Consider the following 19483-nt stretch of genomic DNA (forward strand, 5'->3'; position numbering starts at 1 on the left):
ACTTAGTTGAATATCATATTATTTGATTTGTGAGGCATTACTTGCATGTCATGCATCTTAGCATATCCCTAGAACTTAATGTGGTTAGTTGGCAGCATTACAACTGAGCATGTTGATTGATTAGTAGTTTGAACTTCCATTTAGTATTAGTAAGTGAGTTGGTTATGCATAGGCATAATCCTAGGATCAATATTACAATTGGGTGATTCCATTTTCCTAAACTAAAGGTATCTAGTTAGGTTGCTTTCAAAGAATCAATCACTTTATTTTATTTTACTCAAAAACTCAAGCCACCACATTCCCCCCCCCCCCCCCCCCCATTTATCAGTTTAATGAAAGAATTGACTTTGTGAAATTAATCTTTGTGCTTCTTTGCAGATTGACTTGGTCTTGCTACTAATACTACTAAGTAGTATATGTTGTGATGATTGGTACTATAAGTTTATTTGATCAATTTGAAGGCCTTGACAACCTTCAATTCTTCAATAGTGAACTCAAAGAGATACCATGAGGGATATGTTGAGGATCCCAAGAAAAATCAAGGGACCTATGAACCTATTGGTGAAAATTTCTTATTTTTTAAATGAAAGAAAAAGAAAAGTGGAGAATCCCACATTGGTTGGGACAAAAAGGAAATGACTCCTTATTTACCCATACTTTCCTTTTGAGTTTGGGTCCTAAGGGATACCCAAGTTTCAGAAGGGATGAGAAGGTAGGAAAAATGAGGGTTTGATGGTCTTTCCATACATGCGTTGTCGCGGCCAATTACACTTTGGGGCTTTTCTTTTTTAACTTTTTATGTTTTTGTTCTTTATTTTTTTTTTATCATTTTTAATCTTTTTTTAATGGTTAGATTTAAGTGTACTTTTCATTAAAATGAGTTGTGTGTTGGGATTTTTAAGTGGTTGGATAATAACTTATAGAAATACAAGTTCTTTTGCCTATTTTATTTAAAATAATTAGAGAAAATCTCTGAAAATGCGACAACTTGATAAGGAAAAATAATTACATCATGTGATCACACACACAAAACCTAATCTGTCTACAAAAGGTTAAAAATCATACTTTGTTTGGTGTAGAAAATCTGCCGATGCGATCACATGTGTTCCAATGCCAACATATGATTGCGTAGTTGGCCAAGTCAGTGGCTTCAAGCGATGAGATATGACATGACGTATAGGCGGTGGAAGTTAAATCAAAGGTCAAACTAGTAGGTGATAAGAAAGCTTCATTGTAGAACCAATGAACTTCTGACACGTAGCATGTGGCGTATCAGAGTATAGAATTTAATGCATCTTATCAGCGCAATCATTAGGAATAGAGAAAAAACTGCCTCTGAACGCTTATAAATATGCCATGAAATCGCCATGCAAAAACACACGAGGATAATAGGAAAGAAAACTCTACAAGAATTCCACTCCGCTTTCCACCATTTAAAAAGCTTAAGGAAAAACTTAAGAATCACTTTTGGAGGCAGAAGAGGAACCCATTCTCAACACTCGTAGTGAAGTAGTCATTGATAATGCCGGAGAAAGCAAGAAATTGCACATCATGACTTGTTTCTCTATCTCTGTTTCCTTATCTTAGTGTATCTATATTGCACAAACTTCGAAAGACCTTTTTTTTCCCAATATGAATACATATTCAGTTAATTCCTCATCCATATTTTCTATTCTCATTATGAGTCACTAAACCATTTATGGGTCGAGAAGCATTTAGCTAATATGAATTAAGAAATATTTAAACCATGTATTATGCTTTCTTTAGGCATACTTATTGAAATGTTTAAATAACTCGAAAGATTATTCTAAGTAGATTAAATCTAGGTTCGAAAGAACTAGAGATTTAGAACTCATAAAATAAGAAGATGTGCTCTTTAGAAATAAAGAAATATCTTTTGCAATATGCACACATCGCATGTGTCCTAGATATAGGATATTATGGCTATATATGCTGAAAGGTGGTTATAATATCGAGTGTACTGCTTGAACGCATGAGTTATATATTTTCTTAGGGAATGTTAGTGAATATTATTCTCGACCCAACCAACTCTCATTTGAATTTCACATTCATCGCATACATTGCTTCACTTGAAGTGTAAATCCCGTTGCATCCATTATTAAAATTAATCTTAGCATAAAAATAGCTTCAAAATCCATCACCTGTTTAGTGTTCAAATTGTGTCAAGATCAGAACATTAATTGTCAATGCATTCACAACAACGCAATCCCTGAGTTCGATCCTGGACTCACTAGGACTCTAGTTGAGCTTATACTTGGGTTTAACTAGATAAAACAGTGTGTTATGACCAAAATTTCAACATTTATTTCATCGCATTGGGCCTAAATTTGGAAAAAAAAAGGTGACCCAACGTACCTAGAAGCAGATACGCATATCTGAAAATTAAAAAAAAATAGATACTTCAAATAATGTATCAGACACGTATCTGCCACGTATCTAAACGTATCCATTTCTGATATGTATTTGATATTGATTCTCTGTACAATTAAAAGTATCTGTGTTTCCTAGGCCTTCAAGGCCTATAAATAAATTGTGTTTCGGTTCTTCAAAAAGGACATTGAAAAATAATCGTAGTTATTCCCTCGTTGTGTTTTCTTTCTCAACCGTGTGTTCTTTTCTATGTTTCCCTAGCATAGTTTAGAAGGGTGTGAGCATTTTTGATAGGTTTTTGATGCAGATCCATCGAGATAGACATAATCTGGGTTGCTTTATCCTAGGGACGACGTGACATTTTTGTTTAACTGCTTGCACAAAAGGTAGAATCACGAAATGTCTTAAAGAGAGCATGATTCGCGACCCAGCCTCTCACAAGTTTCTGTAGGCAAGTTTTGTTCGTTATTATTCTTGACCAAATAAATTATAACTAAGTACTATAAGGATAAGAGTTATTGTGATATTAGTATTTAGTCAAGAATGTCTTGATTTAGTGAAAGACTATTTGATTTCCCTTGGGTGGGGGCTATTCTGACTCACTGAAGTATCGTAGAAAAAGAATAATGAGTATTGGTACATTATTATTTTCTTAATAAATTGGATTAAAAAATTAGAGTTAATCCATTCACTAATAAATTGTTTACTTTTCAGCAATGACAACATCAGTTATACAACTTCTAGCTTCATAAAAACTTAATGGCGATAATTACGGAACTTGAAAATCGAAATTCAATATGATACTAGTAATAGATGATCTCTGATTCGTCTTAACAGAGGAATGTCCTCTAACCCCTAGTCCTAATGCAAACCAAAAAGTACGGGATGCATATGAAAAACGGGTTAAAGCTAATGAGAAGGATCGGGTTTATATTTTAGCCAGTAGCCAGTATATGTGACGTACTGTCTAAGAAACACGAGAAGTTAGCTACTGCAAGAGAGATCATGGACTCTTGCAGGGCCTATTTGGACAATCGTCCACGTTTGCCATGCATGACACAATTAAATTCGTTTACAAATGCAGAATGAAGGAAGGAACCTCGGTAAGGGAACATATTTTGAACATGATGGTCACTTCAATATTGTAGAAGTGAATGGAGCCATCATGAATGAGAAGAGTCAAGTTGGATTCATCATGTAGTCTCTTCGAAGAGCTTTTTTCAATTCAAAACGAATGCTATGATGAATAAGATAGAGTACAATCTGACAAGTCTTCTCAACGAACTCCATATTTATGAATCTTTATTGAAAAATAAAAGTTAAGAGGCAGAAGCAAATGTTACTTCCACCTCAAAGAGAAAACTCTAGAAAGAATCATCTTCTAGGAGTAAATCTGGCCCTTTTTTCTCCAAGAATAAAGGTATTCAAAAGAAAAAGAAGAAAACTGGGAAGGGGAAGGCTTCAACTGCACATAAAGCTGGAAAAAAAAAGGTAAATTAGATTTATTAGTAATTGAAACATGTATAGTAGAGAATGAAGATTCTACCTGGATACTAGATTTAGGGGCCACTAATCATGCTTGTTTTTCTACTCTGAAACTAGTTTCTGGAGAAAACTTGAAGAAGATGAGATTACTCTCCGAGTTGGATCCAGGGAGCGCATCTCAGTGAAAGCAGTGGAAGTAGTTAAGTTAACTTTTGAAAATAGATATCCATATTTAGAAAATGTTCTCTATGTACATTTTTGTAAAAGAAATTTGATATCTATTTCCTGTTTCTTGGAACATATGTACAATGTAAATTTTAGTCATAATGAAGTATTCATTACAAAAAAGAGGTCTACAAATCTATTCGGCAAACTTAGAAAGTAACTTATACAAGTTTAAACCATCTAATGTTTAAGCTGTATATAACACATAAATGTTTAAAACAACTGAAACTCAAAGAAAAATGCAACACATTTCTTTAAGTACCTATCTTTGCCATTCGAAACTTGGTCACATTAATCTTAATAGGATTGAGAGATTGGTTAACAGAGGACTTCTAAACAAGTTAGAAGATAACACTTTGTTGTCGTGTGAGTCATGTCTCGAAGAAAAAATGACAAAAAGACCTTTTTCTGGAAAAGGTCTTCCAGCCAAAGAAACCTTAGAGCTCGTGCATTCAGACCTCTGTGGCCCGATGAATGTTAAAACAGGAGAAGCTTATGAATATTTCATTAGCTTTATTGATGATTATTCAACATACAGTTACATTTACGTAATTCATTACAAGTATGAAGCTCTTGAATAGTTCAAGAAATTTAAGACCGAGGTTGAGAACCAATTAGGTAAATCTATTAAGACACTTTGATCAGATCGAGATGGGGAATATTTGGACTTGAAATTCCAAGAGTATATGATAAAGCACAGGATTTAGTCACAACACTCTAAACTAAGAACGCCTCAGCAAAACAGTGTATCTGAACAGAGAAATAGAACCTTGTTAGACATGGTTCGGTCCATGATAAGTTATGCTCAGTTGCTTAACTCGTTCTGGGGGTATGCGGTAGAAACTACAGCTTACATTTTGAATAACGTTCCCTCTAAAAGTATTTCAAAAACACCTTATGAGTTATGGACAAGGCGTAAAGCTAGTTTATGTCATTTCTGGATTTGGGGTTGTTTGACACAAGTGTTGGTGTAAAATACTAAGAAATTGGAATATCGTTCAAAATTATGCCTGTTTATGGGTTACTCTAAAGGAACGAGAGGTGGTCAGTTTCATGATTCTTAAGATGATAAGGTAATTTTATCGAAAAATGCAACATTCCTAGAGGAAGACCAAATTCAAGATCATAAACCCCACAGTAAACTAGTATTGGAAGAGATTTCAAAAGATGCTACAGACGGATCAACAAAAGTTATTGATCAGGCTCGCTCATCAACAAAAGTTGTTAATAGATCAAGGACATATACCCATCTCATCCTTCTCATGAGTGGTTGTCAGACACCCTAACCGCCATATGGGTTTAACTGAAACCAAACTCACCATACTTGATGATGGCTTAGAGGATCCATTAACATATAAACAAGCTTCAGTGGATTAAAGTCATGGATCTTGAAATGGAGTCTATGTACTTTAATTCAGTTTGGGAACTTATAGATAAACCTAATGAGGTAAGATTTATCGGTTGTAAATGGATCTACAAGCGTAAAAGAGACCATACGAGGAAGGTATAGACCTATAAAACCTTGTTAGTAGCAAATGGTTATACCCAGGTTGAGGGGGTGGACTATGAAGAAACCTTCTCACCTGTTGCCATGATTAAATCAATAAGGATACTCTTGTCCATTGCCACTTTTTATAATTATAAAATTTGGCAAATGGATGTCAAGACTGCATTTCTAAATGGTAATCTTGAAGAGAGTATTTATATGATCCAACCAAAAGAGTTCATTGAACAGGGTCATAAGAAAAAGTTTGCAAATTGAAGAGATCTATTTATGGATTAAAGTAGGCGTCCAGATCCTGGAATATAATATTTGATACTGTGGTAAAATCTTATAGTTTTGAACAGAACGTTGATGAACGGTGTGTATACAAAAGAATCATCAACTCCACTATAGCATTTCTAGTTCTGTATGTAGATGATATCCTACTTATTGAAAATAATGTAGGATATCTAATTGACATAAAAAATTGGCTAGCAACCCAATTTCAGATGAAAGATCCGGGAGAGGCGCATTATGTTCTTGGGATTCAAATAGTTTGAAATCGAAAGAATAGAACGCTAGCTATGTGTCAAACATCTTATATAGAAAAGATGTTGTCTAGGTTTAAGATGTAGGATTCCAAAAGCGGTCTTTAACCTTTTAGGAATGGAAAATATTTGTCAAAGGAACAATGTCATAAGGCACCTCAAGAAGTTAAGGATTGAGATGGGTTCCCTATGCATCAGTAGTCGGAAGTCTGATGTATACAATGTTTTGTACTCGTCTACACATATGTTTTGCAATAGGGATTGTCAGTAGGTATCAGTCCAATCCTAGTTATGCACAATGGACTGTTGTTAAGAATGTTCTCAAGTATCTTAGAAGAACAAGGAACTACGTGCTCGTATATGGAAATAAGAATTTGATCCTTATAGGATATACTGACTCCGATTTTCAAACCAATATAGACTCTAAGAGATCTACTTCGGGATCGGTGTTCACTCTAAATGAAAGAGAAATAGTATGGAGAAGTATTAAGCAGAGTTGCATTGTAGACTCCTCAATGGAAGCAGAATATGTTGCTACATGTGTAGCAGCCAAGGAAGTAGTATAGCTTAGGAAGTTTTTAGCTGATCTGGAAATTGTTCTAGATATGCATCTGTCAATCACTTTGTATTGCGATAGCAGTAGGGCAGTAGTGAACTCCAATGAACCTAGAAGCCATAAGTACGAAAAACATATTGAGCGAAAATATCATCTCATCAGAGAGATAATGCTAAGAGGAGATGTTATTGTGAGACAAATAGCGTCTGAGCACAATATTGTTGATTCGTCTACAAAGGACTTCCCGACTAATTTTTTCGAGGGTCACCTGAAGAATTTAGAACTATGGGTAGAAAAAATAGGGCAAGTGGGCAAAATAGTGGGTAAAGGATGTCCTAGTTTATTGTATTTAGATTTCTCTCACGGTACTCAACTGTTTTTTTTATCCCACTAAGAGTTTTAGTCCAAGTGGGAGTTTGTTGGGTTGCATGTCTTAGAACTCGTAGTTTGTAAACAGTAAACATACATGAAGTTTATTCAGACAAATGTTGTTGAATGAAAATGAATTGATAGCTCTAAATCCAATAAACTACTTGGCTATTGTTATGAATACTTGGACTTTATGTGAAGACACATACTGGATCAAGTTCGAGTATAATAGCCTAAATAGTCTATAGTACTTGGATTAGGTTGGATGCCTATTTCTGGAGATATTATTGAATACGACCCGCTTTATGATTGTTACAAATATTGTGATGTGTCATGAACGATGTGACCAGTTCATTCATGTAGAGGCATGTGAGCAGGGGTACTCTACACGATAAGATTGTGTAAGACTGACCACGAAATAATCACTATTACGTATTAACACTGATTAATTTCACTTCTTGATGACCTAGATAACTTGATCTGAATCCTAAGTTGTTTATCAACTCCTGTTTATTCGGGATTGTCGCTTGATCTGCATAGATGAGGGTAAGCTCAATAGCGCTACTCAATATGCCTCTTATTTTAGGGATAAGATCGGGTAGATAGCTAGGGACATAGAATTTGGAAGATGGAATTCACTCCTACCCATTTTAATGATAGTAGAAAGGTTGTTCCCTGAAGGGTCGATCCCAGGTCTTGAACAAGGGGCCCCACCTCTCGTTGGCCTGAGAGGGAATGGATTAATGATTAAGATCCTAAATCAATGGTTCATTAGAGGGACAATAGTACTTAAGGAGAAAAGATGTAACTCAAGGGTAAAACGGTAATTGATCTAGCTGAGGTTACAAACAACCTGTGAAGGATCAACTTATCAATGACGATTATATCAAATGGACACATAATATATCTACAGTGAGGGGAGTACAACTACAAGCTATAGTGGACAGTCCTATTAGTTAACGAATGTTGACTAACTATGTTAAAGAGTTTGACCAGTTAGTCTCAAATCGTTGGAGCCCATGATCTGTAGGTCCATCGGGTCTCCTTGCTAGCACACTACGGGCAAAATTAAAGAACTAGGTGAAGTAAGAATTTGAAATGTTCAAATTCGATCTTTAGGAAAAATTGTATTTTATATGAGATATAATTTACAATTAAATAATATATTAATTATTTTTGGAGAGTATATTTTATATTAAATAAAATATTAGATGAAAATGTTTTAAAAAATTGATTAATGTGATATTAAATTATTTATTTTATTTAGTTAAATTTTTTAATTAGATAATTTCTAATCATAATATGAAAAATGTATTTCATATTTTGTCAAAAAAAACTGTTTTATTATAGAATTACTTTAATAAACAATTAGTTAGCAGAAAAATCCTATTGTTGGATTTCTCCACTAACTAAGTGGATTATGAAGTGTTTCATGCTAGGCTTGACACCAATTTGTAACATGCAAATGAAGTTTGAGCTGGAGGCCATGCAAGAAGAGTTTTTGCATGTGTTTTAGTTATAAATAGGTTTTGATTTTCAAATGCTAAAAGATTATGCTTCTTTGACTTTTGACAATTATTCTTCCATAAACTCTCCTTGACTCTCCAAATTAATTAGTAAATTCCCTTTGTTTCACTAAAGATTCGATCCCACAACCGTGTTCTTCAACCGGAGAATAGTGAGGATTTATCGTTGGTGGTGTCGATTGCTCATGGAGACGAAGATACCTCTGGAAACTACAAAGGTTGTATATCTAACTCTCTTTGTATGTTTAATCCTAGTTAATTTAATGTAATTAGAGTGTTAATGATCCATTGCTTCTGTTGTGCATGCTGTTTATTATCCATCAACACATCTCATATGCAACAATGAATCAAGTACTGCTTAAAGACTCTATTATAGAAACTAGTCAGAAAATTGACTTTGTTTTTTGTTTTAATCTATTCATATCCTTTGAGGTTATCCCCCCATCAATGAAGATCACAAAACTAATTGAGATTAAGTACATTAATTCATCTCAAATTTGTGACTTCAACAACATTTCTCTTTGTCAACTTCCATCAACTCTTGTCATTTAGCATGACAACTTTGAATTCCAATAAGTTATATCTTAAGTAGAGTCATTGCATAGCTCTCCCACTACTCAAAGGTTTATAAGTTTCCATCTTGTCATCTTGTATGACAATGAAGACTTCAAGTAAGCCTTTGAAAAGTTGAGTTATATCATAACTCTCCCACTACAATGAAGACTTATCAGTTTAACAATTAGAAAATGACATTCAAATGAAAAAGAATAGTTAATGAACTTATTAACTATCATGTGGTTTTACTTGAAACTAATTCATCAACACTACACAACCCTTTTACAGGTCTATAACGTTTAACTTTCCAAATGAATTAGTATTTGTCACATAAATACATCATTTTACTTTGGAATGTTAAAAAAAAAAAAAAAAAAAAAAACCATTTATAAACTCCTCATGGACTACCTACAACTAGCCATACTTTTGAACATTTATTTCATCAAGGGTTTGTCTTGACAAAAGTGTCTCAACTTACCCAAAACTGAAATGTCATAAATCGTTTTACAATAGTTCTCAACAATGATCATTTTGGAGAAAATAACGTTCAAACAATGAAATCTCTATAATATTTCTTTAGTGGAGTTAGGCATCAGTGTAATTCTAAAAGATTAGGACTTTGTTTAATAAAATACTTAAAATATACAAAGTTCAACAAGATCATATTTCTCTTGCTTCAACACAATTTCATCCAAATTGTACCTAATGCTCGAAATTGAAATCTCATCTTACTTCTATCAATTAGGCTGAGTACAATAATAAACTTGTACTAATCATTGTGATCAGATCATAATGTCACAATAAGATTTCCTAAATGACTTAAACCTTAGTCTAATTTCTTTTGAACATTTCAAAGAAAATAAGACTTAAGTTCATTAGAATAAGATACATTCATTCATAAATACTCATCAATCGTATTAATGATTCATTTATAAAGTCAAACTTATGTTATTAATCATAAGACCACATGGGTCAAAGAAAGTCCAACATTGGCCAGGTAACATTATCTAATAAGATCTTAATGACACACCTGCATGAGAAGCAAGGTCTTTGACAAGTAATTATGATGAATTAACTCTAACTGTTAGAGAATTACACGTCACTGTCATTTAAAAGGCCAAAGACATGTACCCTATTCAGGAGAATAAAATCTATCTTTCATTTTGGATTCATTAATCCTTACACTCTCTCAATTTATTACGTAAATGGGTTAACCTTTAATACACATAAATGTGTTTATTTAAAGCTGAACATATTTTCAAAACAACTTTTGAAAACATATCTAATTACTAAAACTATTCAACAGCTATGAAATATTTAGTAATCAATTTTGGAGAAATTGAATTTCTCTTATAGTGATAAAAACACCATATTCAACATAGATAAACAACATCTTAATACCTCCCACTTTTTTAACTGAGATGAGCTCCCTGTTGCCAATTAGTAGAGCTATTCCACTGAATTAAATATTTGCCAAGATTTACAATCTAATTGTAATGAAGAAAAATTTCGATAGTGAATTATTATTCAACAATCAAGGTGTGAATCTGTATTGTCCACCAAGAATTCAGTAAACTAAATTTACTTATTCTTATTTTTCTTCTCTTTGAGGTATTTCTAAAATTCCTCGTCATCTGACATCTCAAACTAATTAAGAAATATTTTCCTTATTAGTTCTAATCATAATAATTATTTCCTAATTAGTTCTAATCATAATAATTTTCTTGAACACCAATATTACTTAACTTTGAAGGTCATTTAGTTTCCCATGACTTTAACATACAATATGTTCTATCATGACTTTATCTTATGATCCAGATACATCATATGTAATCTAGATAATAATAAAAGTAGGCTATCATTGTAAAGATTATTCATGAACACTTCTGAAAGAGTTACGAACAAGATAGGGGAAGCAATTTGGATATATAAAAAAAAAACTCTAATTACACTAATTTCATGGATTATGCATGCTTCTTCAAGAAAGGAAAAAAGGGTTTAAGAACAATAACCTTTGTAGCTCAAAATTCTCCCTCTCCTCTTGATGATTTTGATCATGAACACGTCGCGGACCACCGCTAGAGTCTTCCCTGTTATTCTCTGACCTTATAACGAATCGTGGGATTCAAATTTTTTATGAATTTTAAAGAATTTTTTAATTTGGGTATATTTGGTTGAATTTTTTTTAGAGAGAAATTTTGCCTTTAAATTCACCTCCAAATCTCATCCTCTTTTCTTCCATGTATAGAAGAAGTTATGCATGATGGGATTAACAACAAATTGACAAGAAATTGTCCCCTTTTTTGGTGAAATTCATGTGGCCATATGCGGATTTAGAGTGTTTAAGCAAGTAGGTTAGTCAAAATTCATCTAAATTCACTAATCATTTTAAATTAAATTTCTTAAATTCAAATTTTAATTTGAAATTCCAAAATCCACTTTGAATTAAAAATTATTTTAAAATTAATATTAATTTAAATAATTAACTTTAAATAAAAATTTTAAATAATTAAATGTTTAATTAAACCTTTTAGTAAAATAATATTTAATTGAACATTTAAATAAAATAATAATTAATTAAACATTTTAATTAATTTAAATTAATTTAATATCAAATATTAAATTGATATTTTTCCACTTAATTCCGACTTCTCTGAAAAAAAATATTAAATTAAATTTAAATATTTCCAACACTCCTTATCCTTTATTTCATAATTAAATGACTTTTGGTTTAATTACATCATATATAACTAACCCTTATTCCTTTAATCCAATTTTAACGTTTCAAATTCGCTCATCACATTGCTCTAAGGTTTAACCCGATATGAGCTAGTAGAGAGATCTAATGAACCTATAGATTATGAGCTCCAACAATCTGAGTTTAACCGGCCAAACTTTTTAATCTAGTTAACCAACATTCGTTAAGGACTGGGACACTTCACTAAAGCCCAATAGTTGCACTATCCTCATTATAGATTTATTTTCGCCCACTTGATATAACCATGATCAGTAAGTTGATCCTTCATAGGTTGTTCATAACTACAATCGGATCAAAATAACTATTTTGCCCCTGTAATTACTTCTTGTACCTTATGTTCTGCTAATCTTCTAATGAACAATTGATCTGTGGTCTAACTAGTAAACTAAGTTCTTCTCAGGCTAGTGAGAGGAGTGGGGTCCCTTGTTTAAGACTCGGGGTCAGCACTGAAGGGAACAACATCTCTACTATCCCTAGAAGCAGGTAGGAGTGAATTCCATCTCGGTCACCCTGTTTTACCCCTGAAATGGGGGGCTTATTGAGCGATGATCTTGGGCCACTCTCACCCATGCAAATCTAAGGATAATCCCAAATAGAAAAGAGTTTATAATTAGCTCAAGATTTAGATCAGTTTCCTAGGCCATCATATTTAAATAGTCAGTCTTAACAGTAAACGAAGTAATAAAGTAAAAGTGACTATCTCGTGGTCCAGTCTTATTTAAACTCATTGCATTGGACACTCCCACTCATATGTCTCCACATGAACGATTCAAGAACACATTATTTATTTCAAATACAAAGTAGGTCGTATCCAATACCGTTCCTAGAATAAGGTACCCAGCCTTACCCCTATACTATAGACTATTTTGGCTATTTACTCGAACTTGATCTACTTTTATTTCTCTACATAAAGTTCAAATATACATGATATAACCAAGGGTTCTTAGTTTATTGGATTTAGGATTTCAAATCACTAATTAAATAACAACTTTATTGAATAAATGTTAATAACAACTTTATTGAATATAGAATATGTTTTATTGTTTACAAACCACGATTTTTAAGACATAAAATCCAACATACTCCCACTTCCCACTTGGACGAAAACTCCAGTGGGATCATATATATACATAATGTTGAGTTTAAGAGAAAAAAAACATATAAATACAATAAACTAGGGCATCCAACATATACCCTCTTCTCCCACTTACCCTAAATTATACAACTCGTAATCCTGGACTCACTAGGTGACCCTCAAACACTTTAGCCATCAGGGACTTTGTAAATAGATCAACAATGTTATCTTCAGAGGCTATTTGTTTCACAATAACATCTCCTTGTTGGACAATCTCTCAGATGATATGATATTTTTGCTTAATGTGCTTTTTGCGTTTATGGCTTCTAGGTTCTTTGGTATTTTCAATTGCTCCATTGTTATCGAAATAAAGAGTGATTGGCATATGCATATTTGGAACCACTTTCAAATCTATTAAGAACTTTATAAGCCATATAGCTTCCTTTGCTACTTCACACGCAACTACGTACTCAGCCTCCATGGTGAAGTTAGCAATATAACTTTGTTTATGCTCCTCCATTTAGAGTGAACATTGACCCCGATGTGGATTTTCTTGAATTCTTACTGGTCTGAAAATCAAAATCAGTGTATCCTGTAAGGATCAAATCTTAGTTCTCCTTAGATATTTCAGAATTTTTTTAACAACAGTCCAATGATCATATCCTAGATTGAACTAATACCTGTAGACCATTCCCATAGCATAACATATGTCAGGTCATTTACATAACATGACATACATCAGACTACCTACTGCTGAAGCACAGGAAATTTGTTTTATATCCTTAACTTCTTGAGATGTCTTAGAACATTGTTCATTTGACTCATGAATTCCATGCCTGCTGGGTAACATACCTCTTTTGGAATTCTGCATCTTATCTGGACAACATTTTTTCAATATAGGATGCTTGAGACAAAGCTAACGTTCTGTTCTTGCGATTTCGAATAATTTAGATTCCAAGAACATATTGAGTTTCTCCCAAATATTTCATTTAGAATTGGATTGTTAGCCACTATTTAACATCAGTCAAGTATCCTACATCATTCCTAATGAGTAGGATGTCATCTACATAGAATACCTAGAAAGCTACAGTAGTGTTGATAATTTTCTTGTAGACACAAGGTTTGTCAACATTTGTTCGAAGCCATAGGATTTTATCACATTATCAAACCTTATATTCCAGGATCGAGAAGCTTGCTTTAACCCATAAATGGATCGTTTAAGCTTACAAACCTTTTGCTCTTGACCCTGTTCTATAAACCTCTCTGGTTGAGGCATATAGATACACTCTTCAAGATTGCCATTCAGAAAGGTTGTCTTTTCATCCATTTGCTAAATTTCATAATCATAAAATGTGGCAATGAATAAATGTATTCTAATTGACTTTAGCATGGCAACAGGAGAGAAAGTTTCTTCATAATTCACCCTCTTTTCTAGGTATAACCCTTTGCCACTAGTTGAGCCTTAAAAGTCTGTACTTTACCAACTTGGTCTCTTTTCCTCTTGTAGATCCATTTACAACCAATAAAGTTTACATAATTCGGTTGTTTTACAATTTTTTAGACTGAATTGGAGTACATAGACTCTATTTTGAGGACCATGGCCTTGATCAATTGGTCTTAATCTACATCATTTATTACCTATTTATAAGTCAATGGTTCCTCGATGCCATCATCAGGTATAATGACCTGAGTTTCTGTTTAACCCAAGTAAAAGTTAGGCTGATGAACAACCCTCTTACTACATCGAGGCACTCTCAATTCTTGAGATGGATGTGATTGATCAGAAGTGTTTGCCTCAGCAACAACTCTTGTATATGGACCAACCTTATCAACAACTTTTGTTGATTAATCTATAGCTTCTTTGGATATTTCGCTTAATATTAGTTTACTGCGAGGTTGGTGATCTCTCATATGGTCTTCCTCTAAAAATGTAACGTTTCTCGATAGAAATATTTTGTTTTCTTAAGGATAGTAAAATAGACCACCTTTCATTTCTTTGGGATATCCTACAAATAAACACAATTTTGAACGATGTTCTAGTTTTTTAAGGTTTTGTACTAACACATATGCAAGGAATCCCCATATCCTGAAATGACTTAAACTACCTTTACGCCATCTCAATAACTCATAAGGTGTTTCAGAAACACTTAGATGGAACATTATTCAAAATGTAAGTCGCAGCCTCTACTGCATATCCCCAAACTGAATCAAGCAATTGAGCATAGCTCATCCTAATAGAGTTCTTTTTCTTCTTTCTGAAACACCATTTTGCTGTGGTTTTCCAGGTGCTGATAATTAGGACTAGATTCCAAGTTCTATCAAATAGTCTTAGAATCTCAGACCCATATACTCTCCACCTCGATCTGATCGAAGTGTCTTGATTGTTTTACCTAATAGATTCTCAACCTCAACTTTATATTCCTTGAAATTTTCAAGGGATTCAGACTTATGATACATTAGGTAAAGATAGTTATACCTAGAATAGTCATCTACGAAATTGATTATATATTCATACCTCCTCGTGCTTTGATATTTATTGGTCCACAAAGGTCTGAATGCATGAGTTCTAAGGGTTCTTTGGCTCTAAGACCTTTTCAATAAAAGATGTCTTGGTCATTTTACCCTCAAGACAGGACTCACAAGAAGGTAGAGAGTTGTCTTCTAACTGATTTAAGAGTCTACTCTTAACCAATCTCCCAATCCTATTGAGATTAATGTGGTCAAGTCTTAAGTGCCAAAGATAAATATTAAAGAAACTTTCCACCTTTTATTATGAGTTTTAGCTATTTTAAACATCTCGGTATTTAAAAAAACTTTTCTTTGGCCGGTTTTAACATATATAAGTCATCTATAAGTTTTGCATAATAAATTTGAATACCTCTTTTCCTTATATACACTTCATTGATATCAAAAGATACTTCACACATTTGTTCTAGCAGACACGAGATAGATACAAGATTTATTTTCATTTTAGGAACAAAAAGGACATTTTCAAGTAAAATATATCTATCTCCAAAAAACAACTTCAGGTCTCCTACTATTTTAGCTGAGACTACCTCTTCTGTTTCAACCGTGAGAGTTATCTTGTTGTCCATAAGCTACTTCCAAGAACTAGTTTCCTAAAAATAAGAACAACAATAATTAGTGGCCCCTGAATCTAGTATTCAGGTAGAGTAATCAATCTCCACTAAACATATTTTAACAACTAGTAAATTATATTTACCTAGTTTTTCCTTTTCAGCCTTCTTCTTTGCAAAGTGCTTTTGACAATTACGTTTCCAGTGACCATCTATGTTACAGTGGAAACATTTTTCTTTATCTGCAACTTTTTTCTTTCCCTTGTTTGTTGCAGGAGCCTTACCTTCCCCTTTACCCTTCTTCTTCATCTGAATACTTTTTTTCTTAGAAGTGAAAGGTCTAGTCTTAGTTCTCGAGGAAATTCCTCTTTTGAACTTCCTATGGTTATAATGTGTGTTTCCCCTTCTTTTCCCTTCTTTCTCATAAAAGATAGATATGATTGGAGCTCGTTTAAGAGAGTAGTCAAATTGTACTCAATCTTGTTCATCATAGCATTCATTTGGAATTGTAGGAAACTCTTCAGAGGGATTCCACTATGAAACTAACCTGACTTTTCTAATCTATGACAACACCATTTACCTCTACCACATTAATGTAGACCATCATATCCATAACATATTTTCTAACAAAGGTTCCTTCTTTCATATGAGTATTGTAAATGTATTTAATGACATCATGCCTAATTGATGAGGATGATTGTCCAAATAGCGCCTCTATCCAATTCATGATCTCCTTAACAGTGACCAAGCCTTCATGCTTCTTAGCTAAAACATCAGATATGCTTGCTAAGAATAAGCTTTGGCCTTATCATTGGCCCTCGTCCATCTATCATATGCATCCCGAATATTATGATTTGTAGACGAGCTAGGGTTAGAAAGACGTTCCTCCATTAAAACAAACCTTAAATCATCAATTACTAGTATGGTGTTTAAATTTGATTTATAGATTGCACAATTACCACCATTTAATTTATCGGAGGCTAACAATTGCACAAGTGAGCTAGCATGCTGAAAAATAAATAAGTTATATCAGTGAAGCTATTAACTTATTTCATCGAATTAGTTTTTAGCAAAAATAATAATGTACCCATCATTATTCCTCTGCAACGACATTTCAATGAGTCAGAATAACCGTTACCGAGAGGCAGTCAATTACTCCTTCACTGAACTAAGATAATCTTAACCAAATACTAATACTAGAATAACTCTTATTCCTATAGTACTTAGTTACTGCTACTTTGGTCACTTGACTAACACTTAGTAATCCCGTAAGTGTAATACTCCATTATCAAACCTCAGAGATTGGAATCAATAAGCTCTCAAATTGGAAAGACAATGCTGAAAACAGACCTAGAGACCCTATCCATTTTTGGAGTTCACGGTGTTGGATTCTCGCTCTAGGGCAAACTAGCAAGCGTATCATAGGAATCTCATGGTTCAACCTAATGGAGGAGACCATAGGATATGTTGACACATTTCCTTCTCCCACTTACTATGTACAACTTCCCCTATTCACCTTGCTATTGACTCATGTAAACACTTTTCGAATGGAGTAGTCACTTAAAAACGACACGAAGCCAAACTTGAATCTCACAGTGTGCACTCTTAATGATGTGAGAACAATAAAAAGTACTATTTTTCTCTCACTAAAGTGTTCCAGATGCTTGGGTATTCTTTTACTTAAGCATATACTCCAGCTAATAAAATATAACCTAAGTCTAGGTGATACATCGAAGTATAACATTTATACTGGATTTTTAACCTACGATGTCTAGGTGATTAACTTTTTATTACGTCAGATCACTCAAACATACTCTTAAAACCGGGTTAACGAAATTCAAATACTGTCTAGATCTATAGGTAGCAGGTGTTCTTTAAATCGTCAACTTATGTACCTCCAGCCTTATACAAGATCTTAGCCAAGTGAATTTGTAACCAACAGTTTATAAGATAATGATCCTATTTTAACTATTAAAAACCGTTAGTCCTAAGTAGCATGCTTTTTATCTTTGTTATAGATTTTAAATGTCTAATCAATTTTATAACGCTTATAAAATTAGACAAGACCTATAACATACATCTAACATGCATGATATAACACTTATATAATATCCATTTCATGAATCAATATAACAACTTATACTTAATACTCATGAAATCCTACACATGCATACTTTATATATTATAACATTTATAACATACTTTAAATGCATGTTTCATGCTTATCCTATGGTGGGGTTTTAAAACTATATGGCATACTTTATGCACAAACAAGTTAATTTAATTAAAATATACATTCATAATGTATAAATAATTAAAACAACTAAAATTGGATCGGTTTTGGCATCTTAAGCAAAAAAATAACTAAATCATTATAATAACAATTTAAAAAAAACTTGAACTACTCCCGAATTCTTCAAAACAACTCGAACCAGCTTGAAAATGCTTGAATCAGGCTTAAAACTGCTTGAATCGAGCATAAAACCAAGCAAAAATGGCTGAGCCATTTGCAGCAGCCGAGCCAGCCGGTCCTGACCGAACCGGACTGGACCCTTCTTCTTCACTCGTGAACCAAGAGCAGTAGCCTAGAAATTTTTCTTCTCCTCTATTTTTTTGACAACTTGTACCACCTCCATTCTTTTTTAAATTACAACCTAGATTCAATTCTATTGACTCCAAAAATTTTATAGACTCTTTAGCGTACATAAATGCCCATAAAACCACGGGAAGTTACAAATTTAAACGAGCCTAAAAAGATGCCAATATATTGGTTTCCAATTTTAGCAACCAAGAATATTCAACTCATGTAATAATACCCAGCAAGTTTAAATTAATGCAAATTGAATGTTCTAATCATGCTCTAATACCAATTGAGAGAGTTATGAACAAGATAGAGGAGGCAATTTGGATAAAAAAAATACTATAATTACACTAATTTCATGGATTAAGCATGTGTGTTCAAGAAAGGGAAAAAAGTATTTAAGAACAACAACCCTTATAGCTCAAAATTCTCTCTCCTCTGGATGATTTTGATCACGAACATATCGTGGACCAACTCTAGAGTTTTTTCCTCTATTCTTCGACCTTAGAACGGATTGTGGGATCCAAATATTTGATGAATTTTAAGAAATTTTGGAATTTTGGTATTCTCGGTTGAAAATTTTTTAGAGATAAATTTAGCATTAATTCACCCATGAATTCACCTCCAAATGTCATCATCTTTTCTTCCATTTATAGAAGAAGTTATGCATGATAAGATTAACAAAAAAATTGACAACAAATTTGCCCACTTTTTGGTGAAATTCATGTGGCAAGATGTGGATTTAGAGAGTGTTTAAGCAAGTAGGTTAGTCAAAATCCATCTAAATCCACTAACCATTTTAAATTAAATTTATTAAATTAAAATTTGAATTTGAATTTCCAAAATTCACTTCG

This window comes from Benincasa hispida, chromosome 2 (assembly GCF_027475165.1).
Source record: "Benincasa hispida cultivar pf3 chromosome 2, pf3_genome.v1.1, whole genome shotgun sequence".
Lineage (NCBI taxonomy): Eukaryota > Viridiplantae > Streptophyta > Magnoliopsida > Cucurbitales > Cucurbitaceae > Benincasa > Benincasa hispida.